The sequence below is a fragment of the Amia ocellicauda genome, chromosome 11, assembly GCF_036373705.1.
Source record: "Amia ocellicauda isolate fAmiCal2 chromosome 11, fAmiCal2.hap1, whole genome shotgun sequence".
Taxonomy (NCBI): Eukaryota; Metazoa; Chordata; class Actinopteri; order Amiiformes; family Amiidae; genus Amia; species Amia ocellicauda.
Window position 1 is genome coordinate 26,629,720 of NC_089860.1, and position 17,188 is coordinate 26,646,907.

At 42.8% G+C, this 17,188-nt stretch overlaps 1 protein-coding gene across 6 annotated transcripts in view; it reads right to left on the reverse strand.

The window, feature by feature from the left end:
• The window catches only part of adgrb2 (adhesion G protein-coupled receptor B2), a 207,110-nt gene that overhangs the window by 43,686 nt on the left and 146,236 nt on the right, over positions 1 to 17,188 (reverse strand). The window lies entirely within an intron of this gene.

The following is a 17,188-nucleotide window of genomic DNA, read 5'->3' on the forward strand; positions in this document are numbered from 1 at the left end:
AATAATTGAAGGCTTTGTGTGGGTGAATGGCTGTACAGCAAGAGTCACTGGTATGGGTGTAGGACATAGGAGGGAAAGAGTTAACTGTTTAAAAACTTATATAAGCTGACTCAGCAATAACCCCTGACCTACAAGGTACAGATTAGGAAGTAATAGGACTCTCCGACTGCTATACATTGTTGTGCGTGATGTTTGTGCTTACAATAAAACATTGTTCAAGCATAGCTGTCCTTGCACATCACACACACTGTTACAATGGCTCCAGGGGAATGCCAGCTTAGGAGAGCAGAGATCAGGAGGTACTAGCCCCCCACACTGAGCAGTGGGGTTGCAGAGAGTGGAGGCTGTGCTCCATTGGCTTGGGCTTGGGCTGGTGGGACGGGGGGGTGGAAGCTGTGCTGTGTGCATGAAGACAGAACTGCGAAGGAGGCCATCCGGGTCCTGGGGGAGCGAACTTGACAGCACGAAGAGAAAGAAAAATCACTTCGTGGGCGACGGAGGCCCGCAGCTTGCTCGCAGGAACTCAGACACTCCGGAGCTGCTTCGTCAGCAGATTCTTTCTCCAGGAAACTTTCCTTGCAGCTGAGCACAGCCCCTGCCCCCGGCCCTGCCCCGGCCCCTGCCCCAGCTCCTTCGCTAGCCCCAGCCCTTGCCCTGAAGCCTGGGTGGCAATCCCTCTATCAAGAAATACACAAATCCCATTAAAAGGTTGGTCTGGCGATAAAAGATACGAGGGAGGTCTATCTTGATCAGATGTGAAATACAGGAGGTTTAATAATTCAACTCATGTGCCTGTATTGAACATGGGGTGGGGGGGGATCAAGGGCCAGATCCAGCTTTGCAGGTGAACCGCGCAGGTTGACTGAACTCTTGAAGTTACAGAAACAAACATCCTTCTTGGTCAGTCAGATCAGATACCCGAAATAATTTACCACAGGCCTGCCCAACACTTCACAAGATAGTGCCGGCATTTTTCTCCCCTGCTTTCTGTGCATTAGTAAGAGTACAAACAGGCAAATTTATTCACGGCTGATCGGATTTTCTTTTTAATTAAATCATTAATTTACTGATTACACACACCGTATTTCAGCCTATTTTACAAACCATGCAGGACAGAAGGGACATTGAGTCTGGCAGGTGACAATTTAAAAACAAAAATTAATTCTCAACCCGGACACATTTCTTATAATTATAACTAACTGAGAAGGTCAGGAGACAGGATATAAAAACAACCGGGGAAACAGACTTAAAAAATTTAAACATAAACCCATGTTGGTTACTTTTTCCTTATTAATTGGCAATCAGGATTATTTTGTTAAGTGCTTCAATTTTAACCCACATTAACGTAAAGCGCTAATGCATGCAACTGTTATTAAGGTCAACAGAGGCATCCCAGTTCATGACCAACATCTGGTCAATTACTGTTATTTTCCTTCTCCAGTAAAGCCCAGTTAATGGCACCAAGAAGTAGCTGATCTATACTAATTAAATTTCTCCCAAGCGTGTCTACTGCACTAAGCTAAAAGGCTGCCAGAGGGTCAATGTGGCTTGATTGAAACAAAAAGTAGGGTAGAGAGTCAGACCCAGTTTATCTATCAATGACTTTCTATGCCTGACCCACCTCTCACCGGTGTGTATTTATAGCACTGAGTGGATTCAAGCTCTTGCCTGAGACTTTTTTCTTTTTTTGTTGCCCGGTGTATTTTTAACGTCATAATTTAACATTTTCCTGGGGCCATCCCAAGCATCCTCTCTGCCTGTTAGAGGAGAGCTGTGTGTCCTAGTTAGGAAACCATTCTCCACCTCTTTCTTTTTTTATAGAAACAGTCAGAAGAAAAATGAGCAGGTACTGTAGCTGTCCTTTACTGGGGATGGAGGAATGGGGCGGTATGCCCTGTAAAGCAGTAAGCAACGCTGTCCCTGGGGAGGAGAGTTTCGCTGAAGCATGGAGCATTTTGTCAGCACGCTCAACTCCATGAAAACAAGAGAGAGAGAGAAACAGAAGCATGTGTGTACCAGTACCAGGAGAAATCAGTTTAGCTTCCATCATCGTGTAGTTCTGAATGATAGACTGGATTGCTGTGTGCCCTCCACGAAATCTAGTCTGCAAACATTCCTGACCATCTCCCCGTTTCCTAGCTTGTCTTGTCTGCATGGGACTGTGGGTCCGTATGCACTCCTTAGGAGGGGGGAACAGAAGAAGTCTTTGGTCGCCGCTGAATTATTTATCTTGAACATGCTGAGGAGCCTTTGAATCTTTAAAGAGGCAGTGATCCCAGGGCTTGGCAGATCGGCACACGCACACCGATCTGCAGCGGAAACCCAACCGGAGAAAGCCTGAGCAAAAAAACACCGGCCCACCGTATGTTGGGCAGCTGGCCTCACAGGGTTGAAACCATGCGGACCATTTAACTGCCCCCCCACAACACCAGCCGTGCTTTCATTCAATATCGATTCACTACCATTGATCATGCATTGCTGAAAAGCTAAGGTACCTGCACTGCATGAAGAGAAACCCCCTGAGATATTTTAGCCTCCAAGAGAGGTCTATAAGCTCCACTTCCTTCTTCTTGATAGCGGCTGTCACCAGGGGCTGAGTATGTGTGTGTGTGTGTGGGGGGGGGGTCTGGCTGTGCAGAGTCAAGAATGTTAAACACGCAGTGGTTGCCCTGCTCTGTGTTATATTTCATTTCAAACAGAGCCTTTCACAGTACTACGGGAATGTAATTTATGAATCACTTGCTGATATATGCATACTTTATAACTGGCCCACCGAATCCTGCTCCCCAGTGCATACCTTGTGCAGCACTTTACCTGTCAGTGCCAGAGCTTAGCACAGCCCCGGAGCCTCTTATCCGGCACACGGAGGTCTTTGCATAGGAAAATGAACATAAAGTTAACAAATAGCCTGCTGTGGCATAAAGGGAGTGAAGAGAGCGAGAGAGAGAGAGAAAGAGGAGAGAGAGAGACATATAGGCACTAAAGCCTAAATACTATAATGATGATCAACAGCTGGAAAATAAATAAATATAAACCAATAAAAGAAATACAAACATCTCGTTTGGTGCCTTATGGATTAGAATGCGGAAATAAGAAATGTAAATTACACCACTTTCATTAATTAGGTATTCAATACAGAATCTAGCTTTTGATCCCTATCACGTTGATGTGTACTAAATAAACAAGGTAATTTACACCTGGAATCCAATCTATTCAGCCAGGTTAAAAGCAATTTTCAAAGTAATGAAGTAATAAGCGGCAATATCTTCCACAATTACCGTATTCTGTATGTTTAAATGGGTCTGGAAATTGCCATGGCTGAGATCACAAACAGCTTTCATGTCCCCCCCATCTCCCACCTCTTTGTAATTTCCTCTCAGTGAAGAATACAAAAGAAAAAAACCTAGCAGAGAAGTAACCAATTGAATTGCAAATCATTAATTTTCTAATTGTGTAAAATTGATCGCAATTGAATGTGTTCCTCTGTCTGCTTCGAATCGTGGTTTCAGAAATAAAGATGCAGTAAACAGCCAGTGATCACAGCCTGTTCACATTTACTCATTGTGAACCCACATACACGTTTAATCATTGTGAATACACACACACACACACACACACACACACACACACACACACCTCGCCTCAAAATCCGGGGTGCGTTGCGGTCGAGCAGAACCACGGCCCGAGTTTTTTCATGGGGTGTAGCTTATGTGCAAAGTAGAGCATGCAAGAAGGCACTGCCATTCATCATCGGCATAGCGGGATCTGTGAGCGTCCAGGTGCTCCCGTACAGTACGCAGAGAGGCTGATTAATTGGTATGGGATTATACAGCACAACTGCAGTGGGGAGGGGGGTGGGAGACCTCACCTCTCTTACAGGAAGTCAGATAGGCTGTAGCACTGGTCCATGGTTGGGTCAGGGCGCAAGGCTGGCACCGTGTTTACATTCAAACCCTGTGTGTCTCCGCCAGGTCTGACGCACAGGGACCAAATGAACGCTGGCACCTTCACCATCAGGCAATATCACATTCTTATTCTCTCTCCCATTAACTTCTTCATTACTCATCTATTTATCTGTATATTCATCATGATACAGTACATCCTTATTTACAGGCATACATTTTCCACTAAATTACAACTACTACTACTCCTCCTCCTACTACTACTACTACTACTACTACTACTACTACTACTACTACTACTACTACTACTACTACTAATAATAATAATAATTTAAGATACACCAATTGTTTGGGTCAGTTTTACTCCACCCTGCTGGGATGATTCTGTTGTCAGCTAGGCAACACCATTCATTCATTCACAGCTGTCTCTCTAACACGTGTGTTGTATTTTGTGTATATACAGTATGTAGCCTTTTTACTTTGGTATTACTTTTCTGTAACCATGGTAACTTTGCAGTGGTAATGAAGGAACTTTGAATGCAAAAGTTTTTTTTGGTTGGTTTGTTTTGTTATTGCTTCTGATTGCCATTGTTACAAAACCACGAGCTTCTACAGTATCCCCTCCCCACGCTCTCTCATCCCTTCATAAAACAGGTTGGTTAGGGATTAAGAGAATTTATTGACTTTTGTATTCTCTTTAAATGGCATTATACATATTAATATTAATCAGGCTTTTGTACTCGTAGCAATACATGGAAAAGATTGATTTCAGCAGTGACCAGCATGAAATGATAATCGCGTTTTCACCCAACAAAAGAGGATTTATCTATCCAAAAGATCCCTGCTGGATTAGGCACTATGTTGTTCCATAGCAATTTTCAGTGATAATGCTGGAGGGGGTCTTATGGAAAACCATGTGCAAATGGACTCTAACATGGTGAAAATGGAAGAAATAAAAACATAAGAAAAGAATGGCATTCATTCTCTCTTTCCAATATTCTTTTCTCTGAAATTAAAAACAGAAAATTGACTTAGAAAAACGATTGTCTTAAAATATATGCTCTTACAATTATTATAATTTGTATTAAAATAAGGAGGAAAATAAGGGGAATATAACCACACTGTTGTTCAGAGTATGTTCTTTGCTGTAACTTTAAACAGCAACGACAACAACAAGCAGCCTTTACCCGCCTGGAACGTTTTTTCTCCACCTTCCAGTCCTGCGATCTGACAACATGTGGAGGAGAGAGGTCTTTCTCTCCCCTCGTGTCACATTATGAGGAGCCCAGGAGGAAGTCCTGACTTTGGATTCACAAAATATATGGCAGGACTTTATCTCAATGCCAGCCTCCTTGAAAAACACAGGGTAACAGGAAATGGAACATACTGAAATTCTCCCAAAGTCGCTATTTATGCAGTATGTAGGAAAGTAAGAAAGTAAATAAATAAATACATTGATGATCATGCATGGCATTAGCAAGTGTCTCCAGCCCTCGTTCCAGAGAGAAACCTACAAGCAGGTTATGTTGGTGACATTACATCAGTCATTTTTGAAGACCTGGAGTCCTGTCACTGCGAGGGAAAAATAACTCTGCAAATCCCTGTTAACTTTCTCGACTTTATTGGCATGACAAAGCATTGTGCTGCCAAAGCACAAACACAGCACAAACAGCAAAAATAGATAAGGATAAAAGTTCAATGCTTTATTTTCACTGCCTTTTATGCCAATAATATTCCTTACTCAGAGGTAAATCTCAGGCCTTCTGTGATTTTATCTACCACTGTACTGAAATCTGCAGGTATTCGAAATACCTTACACAGATAACACTGAAAACAATTGTTTGCCCTTGTCCCCTTCCCCCCAGGAACAACCTAGAAATACTTAATTCTGTATTATGTATTGACAAAAGGAATAAAATAAATAAGTAAATGAATGATCTCAAATCAGCTTCAGCAATAATCTACACAAAGATCCTGGCAGTTAAACTGTGAAGAAGTCTTATCTGCTTACACTCACATGCCTGTACTCACAAGAACCAAAGAAAATACAAAAATAGACTGCACTGTTACTTTTCTCACATATAGTAGTACTGAAAGCTGCAACTATCCTAACCCTCCCATGCCATTTGTATAGCTAAATAAAAGGAATTACAAAACTAACAACAAAACTCTCTAGACAAAACACCTTCCTGGATGCATCTAAGTGGTTTATTTCTGAATAAATGACCCCTGCAGACTTGCTAAATATAGTGTGTTCAAGAGCACACAGACAGCGCTGGCGCACACATAAAACATGACAAGAAATTATTCGCTAATGTAAATCCACATACCTCTGACTGAATGGAAAGAGAAAGGCCTCATATATGACGATGTTACAGACCATAAGACAACTAGTGAAAAGATGTATATACAGAGAATGGCAGAGAAAGAGAAAGAGATAGATAGAGAGAGAGAGAGAGAGAGAGAGAGAGACAGAGAGAAAGAGAGAGAGAGAGAGAGAGACAGGATGCCAGCTCTGCACTGGAGATAATACCCATAAGAGAAAGCTTTACAACAGGGATGGACTGTGTATTATCCCCATTCAGCTCATTTTAAACGTAAGATGCTTAGGGCTTAATGTCTCAATTCATTAAAGGAAAAAACTGTATTTGGTTAGAGATGGCCGAGAAAAGATGAGAAAGCAGAGCAATATAAAGACAGGGGAGGGGAGATATCAGTGTAAACTAATAGAGGTGAACTTGAAATTGTTATTAAAGGATGTATTATTTTAATCAATTTAACTAAAAAGCAAAGGAAAAACAAAAAAACAATAATATACATGCATTATTTCTTGGTTCATTTTAAATTGCTCCCCCATCCCTAAGGGTCTAAATTGCTTTTGTTTGTTCATTTGTTTTATCGTTTGCATAGGTTTGTCTTTGTGGATGGAAAAAATGAAAAAAACATGTATATTAGAATACCTTTAGTTCACATCATATTTACTTTGCTACCTGCATGAGTGTTTTAAGTATGATGTCATCCTCTGCACTCCATCCCATTTAACATTACCCAAATCTAGATGTGCAGAGGTCCATGCCAAGCACTGCAGTCAATTTCCACATCTTTTGGTACAACCAGCAACTGCTCAGCTAATTAAGTGTCCATCTAATTAATCACCAGAGACCAAGGCCGTGGCCCAGTGATCCCGCAACAGCCTGACTGGTGAATGGAGAGCTTCACTGCTCTCCGCACAGGGCCAGCACAAAGGCTGGAACAAAGAAGTGAAGAAGGAGCCCAGAATCGGACAATGGACCTGTATCTGAGCAGCAGAATATGACTGATTCTGCCAGCGTAGTGGTGCCCCCTGCTGGCTAGAGAAACTCAGAGTCGAGCTCCGTGCAAACTCGCTACCGGACCGCTTCCTGTACAGCCGAGGCACACAAGCAGGAGGCAGCGAGATCAAGGGCAGGTGGAGATGTGGGATATGTAAGCATTCTTATAAACAACTGAAGAACTGTTATAAAATCACAGCTTATTGCTCAAATGCTAGAGCTGACATGTGGGTCTAGATCAGGATTTGGGATTCACTCTCTGAACCAAAAACAAAAAAGCAAGTAAGTAATAAAGTAACTCCCTGCCTTACTAACTCTCGGTTGCGGTGGACACTGGTGTTGATTACATAAACAGGAAGTTCCCAAGATGGCAGGCATTAGCTGCCACACAACTGACCTCAGGCTTAGCTAGCTGGCCCTGTCTGACAGGAGGTGGAGATCAACGACAAGGGCTAGAGCTCAGTGGCTCAAACCGCTCCGGAGGTTATTCTCTGGCCGGTTGGCAGTTTTTTGATGTTGCTGTTGTGGTTTGTTGCCTTATTTCTACCAGGGAAGCTCGTGCAGTCCAAGGATTCCCCCCATGCCTTGGAACTAGATTCACAGGGAAGTCCAGGATTACAGAAGCCAGAAAATAGGAAATGAAGAGAGATGACAATGTTTTTTTTCCTCTCTGACCAGGCCTGAGGATTGGTTTGGAAGGCTGCAGTCTGTAAGCCACCATGAAATTACTGTCTGGGGGCAGATGGCGGAGGCATATGTGCCTGGAAACAGAACTGGGTGGGGGGGAGAAAAAAAAAGAAGAAAAATGGATTATAAGCAAAATGTTGGCTTACAGACATATAGCCTTAATACATTAACACTCTGACATGAATATGAATATTATCAAATTAATTAGGACAAAGCTGGGGGGTGGGAAGAACATCAGTGTGCCGTTCACTGTGAAACAGACAAGTCAAGCCCCGGCCTCCGTCTTTCTGCCACACATCCAGATGGTGTCTCAGTCCCAGTAACATGCTGGGGGGCTGACAGTCCTAGGGATCTGTCCAATGCATTGCTCTCTGGATTGCTTTCACATCATTGTTTTTGATAGCTCTTTTTAAGATCATAAGAACTTCATAAGAAAGGTTACAAACAAGAGTTGACCATGTGACCTATCTTGATTATTTGGTTGCCCAGTAGCAAATTTATCTGAGGGTCTCATGGCTGTTTCCAAGATAGGGAACCTCTGGGAATCTGCTTCAACCCAAGCTAACCTTCAACCCAACCCAATGGCTTGTTCCAGACTCCAATAACCCCTTTTGAGTAACGGAGCACCTCCTTGGTCTTCAAACCCTTAACTTTATTATTTATTTGGAATCAAGTCATTAGGAATAGCCAGTGCGGAGGAGCACAGAGAGCAAACACAGAGCACTTCAAATCTGCCTTATATGGGGACCAGGTCGACTGTATTAAGAGTCAGACTCACTCATGAAAGACATCCCTTCTTCAGAAAGAAAAAAAAAAAACTCCTGTTACAGTCTCTGCTTCTGCTTTCAAATTGTAAAATAACTAGAGTACTCAAAGCTAGATGATCGCATTCCCGGCCTAATAAATCATTTAAAGGAAAAAAAAAACCTGTCACAGCAGGATTCTGCACTAAAAATGTGTTTCTCTCGCTCTCTTTCACTCGCTCTCCTTCCCCCTCTCTTGTGCAACAAAATATAGAATTTGAAATGTAAAAATCTGCCAACATCATCATATCATAGCCAATCTAAAGGAAGTCCTGAGGGATTTTCTCTGGGCTGTTTAATCAATCAGTAACCCAACAACAGAGACAATAAATAGAGGTTTGAATGTAGCACGAAAAACAGGCATGTTGTACAAAGCAGCAATTTGTTCATCAAAGTTAGCCTCCCTCCCTCCACTCCTTCCCTCTCCTCCTCCCTCTCTCTCGGTCTTCCGCTCTATAGCTGAGCGCCTGAGGGAGAGGGATAGGGAGCGAAAAGGAGATAGAGGGAGGCAGACATGGTGCAATTATATCGCAGGGAGTAGGAGAAGCACAAACTACACAAGTGGGGGAGGCCAAAGTGGAGTAGAGGGATGTTTGGGGGGATAAGATCTGGGGGGCAGGGAGACAGTTAAGGAGAAATATAAAGAAAAAGGAGGAGAGAAAAAAAGGGGAAGGAGACGGAGAGGGAGTGTCATGTGGCGTTATCGTGCAGAACAGGTGGCACAGCTTTGCACCCCCACTCTCCCTGGGTTCAGGGAGAAGGACGGGGGGGCAGCTGGGACAGGGAGCAGCGTGTACTCCTGCGATAAGCCAAGGGCTGCTACTGTGTGGCTCGCATCAATCTGAACTGGAGGACCAGCTGGGAGTTTCCCAGTGATATGGACGGCGGCGCACTATCCGCAGGAATAATTACACTCAATCTCACTGCCTGATTACGCCGGGTATTGAGACTCCCTGGCTGCGGCCACGACTCGCAATAGCACTTGGGGTTTCACCATGCAGAGCTAAAAGAAAGGAAGTCAATTCTCAGTTTTGTCTCCTCCCCTCTCTCCCTCTTTCTCATCTCAATGCTTGACTCTCTTCCCTCTCTCTCTCTCTCCCTCTTTCATCTCATTTGTTTCCCTCCCCCCTTAGCTTCAGTTATAACTTCAGCAGCGAAAAGTTGCTCTGGCCAGCATTCACCTGTGATTAGTAAGATTTAAAAATATAAATAAGGGCAACTTTACGATGAAACGGCCCTCCCCCAGGAGATTATGTGCACTGCAAACTCATCATACATCAAGCGTTCCTGTAGGTCCTGGGAGAGTCATTGCTGTCAGTGATGAACTAAGCGATGGTGATTTCTTCTGCACCAGTAGACCGGTTTGGAGGGATGAGCTGTCTGGGGAGCTGTTTCCAAAATAAGGGCTATTCTGGTAAATAAGGGGAAATTGGCAGCTCTACTTTGAGATCAAAGTAACTTTGGTCTCTAATGGTAAATGGATTTAAAAGCAGGGTGCCGTTTGCTGTGGCACAGAATGGATAATCGAATTTTACAAAAATAGCACGTTAAACAATATCCTTTCGGTTTGAGATGCAATCCACATGTGATAAACAATAAAGGGAAAACATGTTATATGTACCTGCTTATTTATTTTATATAGATTGTGCTGTTCTTTTTTGTAAAGCTGGGATGTTTTGCATGAGGTGGGCTATATATGTTACATTGTATTGTATTGTTTATTTAATAGCAGAGCTACACCTAAAAATTACCATATCCAATAAGTTTGAATAATTTAGACAATACATACAAAGTAATAATAATGCTCAGAGGTGTACAATACCTGGAAATAAATAAAAAACTGTTGTGATACTGATAGCAGTAGCAGTAAGTCCTGATAGTTCCTATAAGCACAAGCCAGTGACACACACAGCACAGCCACACTGAATGTAGAGGGGGAATGAGATGGAGAGAAAGAGAGCGGGAGGGAGGGAGAGCCCTTAAAATGAAGGTGGAAATAGAAGGATAAATTAGATATTGATGGAATTGCCAAGACTGTCCAAGCATGAGAAACATGTACAAACTCCAATTAAACACCCTGGCAAAGGACAAATAAATATATAAATAGATAGATACAAATATAAATATACTACCACGTCCTGGGAATTGCCTTCTAACGGGTCTCGCGCATCCCCGTTCACAGAGGTGCGGACTGGCGGAACTGAACGGAAACAAATTAACCGCAGAGGGTTTATCTGGGTCACATCTGCCCATTTACTTTTTGTACTTAAAAAGGAGCGGAAACAACAGGAGAGAGAAAGTTCTGGAGCCCAGCCAGGATGCATGTCACCGTTTCTGATTCTCATTTCTCGCCTTCGCACAGGGGGTGCACTGTCTCTCTCCCCCGGGTCCAGGGCTCCAGCTGTGGGTCTCTGACTGGCATCCGAGGGTCGGTGGAGCTGCTGGAACAGCCGAGCCTGACGCGGCTTTCCAACACGCTTTGCAGTGCGTTCCTCAAGTTCACACTGCAGTAAACCTTTACAAGGGGGGTTCTCAGAGGCACCTATCAGTAAGGTTTCCATTTAAATGCCCAAGCGGATTTAGCCTCAGTCCACTTTGCTCATTTGTTTAGAAGACCCAGAATGCGACCCAGAATCTCCTCCAGACACCTGCTGACAAATCACCAGTGAGTCAATCTCCTCTATAAATGTGTATAAATAAAAACACAGAGGCACCCGCAGTATCATGAGATGCTCCTGGAAACTAACAGCCATTTCTGTGCAGATTGCCCACAATGCTCCCACATTAAATTTCTAAAACCAAGCGTTAAAAGGAAAGAATTGGCTATAAAAGCGGCATTGAGACAGCGATGCTGAGATGCAAAGGCACAGAGTCGGGGGTAAATGACATGAGGAAACATCACAGGAGAGACTGCCTACAAGTTACCAGAGTGGGCGGCAATTAAAATCTCATGTACAATCCATCCATCCATCTTCGAATCCGCTTATCCTGGTGAAGGTCGCGGGGAAGCCGATGCCGATCCCGGCAGGCATAGGGCGCAAGGCAGGAATACACCCAGGACATGACGCCAGTCCATCACTGGGCAACAATCTTATGTACAAATAAAAATAAAATAAAGTACAGAGAACCTAATCAGGGTTGTTGCTGTGTTCTTGTGCACGCCGAGGGAAAATGCAGATAGAAGAGTTATTTAGCCAATGTGACGTGCCCTGGCAAACTTCCAGCAGATTACAGTGCTTGAAAGCGATAGACATGATTCATTTAAAATCCTTTTAGTAATTCAATGGCCTTGCACCAGTATTGATGATGATAATAAAAGAAAACATAAAAAAAAACAGGCATTGGCGGATTTAATCCTCCTAACTAAAATATATGATGACATACAAAAGCACTGGCAATCAATTGATTCAGCGCTTCTCTGTGCTTATTTCCACAGGGCGATTCCTGTGGATTTTCTGTAATCGGATCAGAACTAGTTGAACATCATACGACAGTTTTTTTTCTTTGTTTCTCACGTAGAGAGAATATCCCAAAACATCAATGACTGCACTTACAGCAGCATCTGTGTTGGAGGACCAGGCCACTGTGGCAAGCGGTATTTTACAGGGAAAAAAGTGGAAGCTGATATAGTTGGACTCCTTCTAGACACTATACAACGTTTGTTTGTGACAATCACTGAACAGGAGAAATGAAAGACATAGGGGATGTTTTGTCCCATGTGGAGATCTACTGTATGCACTTCAACTCTAATTCACATTTATGTGAAGGTCAGTCTATTCCACAAGACACACAGCAACCTTTTAGATACGGACTAGATCTATCTAGTTATGGGGATGTGACTGACCAAACTGGCCAGAGGGGTTTGTGAGGGGATTCAAACCTCAGGACTTTGGTCTAACCAACATCACAGTCAAACCACAACAATTTATCATATAGCAGTTTCCCTGTGGATAGTGCAGCAAGCTCAACCAAGGCTGCGATGGTCATCCAAATGCAAGGAACATCTCAGCTGCTCTGAGATGAAGCTGGATTTTTCAGTCAGAGGATCCGCACAGCAAAGAGACACAGATCTCACGATCTGAGAAGGACAGACTGTTGGCTTCAGATTTATGTATTATTATTTTTTAACTTATTTACTTATTTGTTGGTTTGTTTATTTATTGCATGCTAATTATACATTTTCTCACCCCTCTGTGTGTGTGTGTGTACATCAATCAATCCCTAATTTATTTTTGAAATACCTGCAATACTTCAACAGCAAAATTTTTTGTTTTTTACTGAGTGTGAGTGACTGTTCTCTAAAATGGCATACGTCTACATTTAACCTTCACGACTTCACAACCTAATTCAGTTCAGTGCAACTGAAGACCACATTTTCGTTAACAAATTGATCCTACGTCGGGTATGTTTAAGTTTTCCACCAATCAGAATTTTTGGATTGCGTTCCTTCGGTAAGCTGCTTTGATGAGATTTTATGGATTGATAAGCTGCTATCAACCTGCAGGAGTAAGCAGGGGCCAAATATTCAAATAGCGTTGGCATCCTGTCCTGTTTTCATGATCCTATGTTTTTCCGGCATTTCCATAGTGGCACACCACAGATATCCTAAACACATATAATGATTTTGAAGCAATAAAAAGAGCCTAAAATAGCAATCAATGATGGTCCAAAAAGTGTAAGGTAGTCAAACTCCCTGTCAAACGACACACCACTGCAGGGAAAGTGACAGATCTTTTTGTTTCTGTGGAAAATGGAAACAGAATGCGAGAATGTGAAGAGCTCAAGCAGTGCACAGAAAATTTGTGTCACAATTGAGCTGCAACAGCATACGAATAAAAACAGGGAGACTGGTATGTGTACTGTACGTCACTGCAGGTGAGAGCCAGCTGGGATACGATGCCGCCTGTGCCATTGCCAGCTTTGGCCAGGAGCTCCCACAGAATGACGCACCATTGGTTGAGTGCCATCAAGGGAAGGCGGGTGATTACTTGGCGGTTTGCAGTCCAGCGCCCCCCGCTGGCTTCTCTGGTGCCTTCACTGGCGTCTGCAGGCTCAGGTTATCGGTTGTTCCATCTGCATCAAATCCTCGTGATTGAGCTGAGAGAATGGGAAGTTGGCGGCATTCTGGGTCCGCAGTGCGAAAAACTGCGTATGTCTGCAACTGGCTGGGCCCCCCCCCCCACCGACGAGCGTGTGCATTTGGTCTCATCCTTCAGCATTTGAGAATTGGGGCTGTGGTGGCGAGTTTGATAACTGGAGACTCAACTTGGGATGAGAAAGAGGGGAATTAATTTAGACAATCTTCATTTGTCACTTGGTTGACTGAAAGTCTTAGTGAAAGCGCTTATTTTACCTTGGCTGCAGCAGACAACGCAGACCGAAATCTGAACAGAGACAGGCACTACCCCCTTTTTTGTTCTCAAAGATGCAGCTTCTGTATAGGACATCCATCTCTGTCAGCACTGTGGCCCTGGAACTTACTAAATTCACCTTGAACTTCGCTGTCTTGCCAATCGTCCAATTCTCCTTTGCAGAGAGCTCTTCCTTCCCACTGGCTTACTCCCCAAAATTAAATCAAATAAAAAAATAGAGGCCGAAGTAAAAACACCTATATATCTCAAGGATACTGGATTTGCAGATGCATTTCTTTATTTCTTTATTTGGAACTTAAAATAGTATGATGTGACTTTGCTTCTTCCTTGTGTCTCATTCACTTATACGCTCTCTCCTCATCGGTGCACAACATGAATCAAAATTGAGGCTTGCCAAAATTATTATGTGTTTCCATTATTTCCAAAGGGAGTGAAGACATTTGCCCATGACAGTTTATCAAGCGTAAATTTTGGCTTCAGCTCTTTCCCATCTAAAGGAATTATTGCGGAGCACACTCGACACTGCCTGCCAACTGCCTGTAGTGTTTTAAAATAAAGGGATAAAAAAAGAACATTTTGCTTTTCTTTTCTTCCTGTCTGATCATAATTGCGTCTAATACACCACTATTATTCCACACATAGATTATTAGAATGCCAGGAGCAATTATCCATGTGAAAGAAAAAATATATAAGGAAGAAATTAGATATATCAGTAAACATGGAAAGTGAATACAATAAGAAGGCTAAATAAATAAACATTTAACCAAATGAATGCAAGAATTCATTCATTACTGAAGAAAAGCAATGAAAAATACATACATTTTAATCACTATCACCTTCCTTAAATTATTCAAAGCAGATATATTTTGCAGAAGATAGGTAATAAAAGGAAAGAAAAACTTGAAAGAAGCTAACTGCCTGCTCCACCATTAAGCTGCCAGGAGGAAATCGGCACTGATGTCAAGGCATTTATTCACAAGAAAAATAAGAAAAAAGTAATTCTTCATCTGACTCTGCATGAAATTTCTGTAAACAGTGTAATCTGTGACACAGCTGAAGCCCCCTCCCGAGCGCTGCGGCGGCGAGGAGAGCCGCACCGTCCTTCCGAATTGCTGAGACATACAGTACACATCACAAGTGAAAGAGCCAGGCACTGAAACAGTCCTGCACTTTCACACATCATGAATTCCCGAGCTGCTCTGACTCTGACCCGCGTGTTAAAACAATGAGGGGAAGAAAATTAAATAATAAAAAAAACGAAGAGGCTTTTATGAGCAATACTCTTCTGTGATAGAATAAGCCCACGTGCAGTGTTAATGTAAATTAAACTGCACCCTTAAGGTCTCTGCCACGAGTACTATGTGGGAATTCATCAAACATCACTGTTCATTGCTTAGTTTGCAACCCATTTGGCTAAAATATCAGCGCTGATCCTGAATTCAGTTAATGGGCCATCACTGAACAACAGGGCAAATACATTTTTTATTTCTTAATTTTGTAGGGACAACATTAAAAACATAAGTTAAGATACAGAAACACCAATGCAGTACTTCAGCTTAAAGCAGACAGACAATAAAAACACCACTACAACTACCAAGATGACTTCTAATAATGCATTAGTCTACCAAAGAAATGTTCAGCGCCCCATATAATCAATTAAGTAAACAGTGTTTAACTGCGGTGTGAATTTTCCCTTGCATTTCTTCCACTCAGGATGCTGCCGAGTGTTTATTTCTCCTGCCTTCACATGATGCTAAAAAAGTGCAACTAAAAACCCTATCTGTTGACATTTAAGGTTTCAAAAGCCTTATCTGTCCTCGCTTTAAATATTTTGTCTGCAATTTATTTTTTGATAAAAATCAAAGCCTTCCACATCTCACAGCACTCTTAATCACCCATTCTCATTCTAGTTTAATTATTCTAATTTAATTTCATTTGAGCGGTAATCTGTTTTTTTTGTTAATTGACTTTCGCGTTTTAAATTGGGTTTTCTGTATGGCTAATTAGCTGATCTTATTTTCATTCTAATCAAGCTTTTAGCTCCTCTTTTGCTTGTGGGTTTCTGTTCGTCTGTGCCCGGTATCTCCAATGATAAGAACACAAAAGCTACTTGAGAACTTTTTATTAGATGTCAATGAAAAAGCATAGCCTTTTTACAAGTTGCTATTCAGTATCATTAAAATCCCCATCCTCAGTCATTTATTTTTTCCCATCCTGTTTTGACCCCCTCTCTTTGCTTCTTGTCACTCTTCAATTGTAATCTTGTCTCAGAATCGCCCTGAAAAAGATTTACCCTAAATAATAAGACTGATGTTTTAAATCCCTTGTACAGTGCTGTGACAAAGCCGCAGACAACAGCGATACCAGCGCACGAACGAAGGGAGCACTGGGACAAAGTGACAAAGGAGTCTTCCTACAATACGGCACAGAAAATGTCATGGTCTGAGAACAGTGTATTCTGCTCAACTCAGGGTCACTAATCTCCATTAGGACCAGACTGGACACGTACGCAATGCCAGCGTCACTTCAGCGTACTAATGGAGAAAAACCTGCTGGATCCACCTCTCCCTGTGTCTCTCGTTGCAGCGGGGGTATGTGCTGAGCTGGGCTGACTAATGGCATGCGGTGACTGCAGCTATTGGCATTGCATTTGACAGGGTCTGCAACTGCATAATGGCCACATGACACAGAGGGAATAGAGCAAATAAAAAAATAAAAATAAAATCAACAATGCCAGTGCATCTAGGTGAGAGAAACTCAGCAATGAGAAATCAATAGTTCCCTCTAAGACCACCGGCCAGCCCCCACCACCCACCACCACCACTTTCCCTATGAAATGTCTTTTTCTACAGGAAGGAGGGGGGAGGTGGTTACTGAAACCCCGGTCTATTAAATGCAAGGGCAGTGGGTCTAGTTAACGAATGATGGTGGTTAGTGTGTTCTCTGGAGCAGGGAGCCTGGCTCTTTTTTATTGCACTGCTGCAGGAGTGCACACACATGATGAGACTGGAGAAGCGAGGGAGGCGGAAACTTTTCGTTGCGCTGAGTGTACAGGGCTTATCAGCAGCGTGGATCTGGGTGTCTGGTAAAGAGTTTGAGGAGCGAGTGATCGG